The sequence below is a fragment of the Peromyscus californicus genome, unplaced genomic scaffold (assembly GCF_007827085.1).
Source record: "Peromyscus californicus insignis strain IS unplaced genomic scaffold, ASM782708v3 Scaffold_5__1_contigs__length_169319896, whole genome shotgun sequence".
Classification (NCBI taxonomy): domain Eukaryota; kingdom Metazoa; phylum Chordata; class Mammalia; order Rodentia; family Cricetidae; genus Peromyscus; species Peromyscus californicus.
Genome location: NW_026294573.1, coordinates 38,480,259 through 38,480,889, shown reverse-complemented (window position 1 = coordinate 38,480,889; position 631 = coordinate 38,480,259). Strand labels below are relative to the sequence as shown.

The following is a 631-nucleotide window of genomic DNA, read 5'->3' as shown; positions in this document are numbered from 1 at the left end:
CGTGATTATGGATATACTTGACACTATAGCTATCAAGAATGACTTCTCCACCGCCATGTCTTCAAATTAATCTGCATTAAACTTGGTGAAGCCCCACTTCTTTAAGATGTGGGTCTTCTGGTAGCCCGGGAAATTGAAGTTGGCTCTAGGCAGGGCTTCAAACACGTGTTCCTTATTCTGCAGCTTAGTGTAGATTCACATGATGACCTGGCCACTGTGAACCCTGTTCACTGTACCCTGAGGCTTCTCAAAGGCAACCTGCATACCTGTCTGGAGCCTAGATTGGGAGCAACTTTGAGATCAGAGATGAGAGTAGCCACCCGGAAATTGTCCCCAAGGTCCCTTAGAAACAACCATATAGGCAACAGGCTGTGTACGTGCTCAAGGAGGCTGCTGTTCGCAGACACTGCACACCAGGTAGATGTAATTTTTAAAGGTTAAAAAAGAAAAAAGATGGGGTTAGACCATATCTGTTTTTTTATTAGAAAAGGGGCCAGGCAGTGGTGGTACATACCTTTAATCTCAGCACTCAGGAAGCAGAAGCAGGCAGATCTCTGAGTTTGAGGCCACTCTGGTCTACAGAGGTAGTTCCAGAATAGCTAGGGGCTGCACAGAGAAAACCTGTCTCAAA

General features: G+C 46.0%; 1 pseudogene; it reads right to left on the bottom strand.

The window, feature by feature from the left end:
- Positions 1 to 325: 325 nt before the first annotated feature.
- LOC128098056 (uncharacterized) lies at positions 326 to 427 on the bottom strand (annotated as a pseudogene).
- Between the last annotated feature and the right edge of the window lie 204 nt (positions 428 to 631).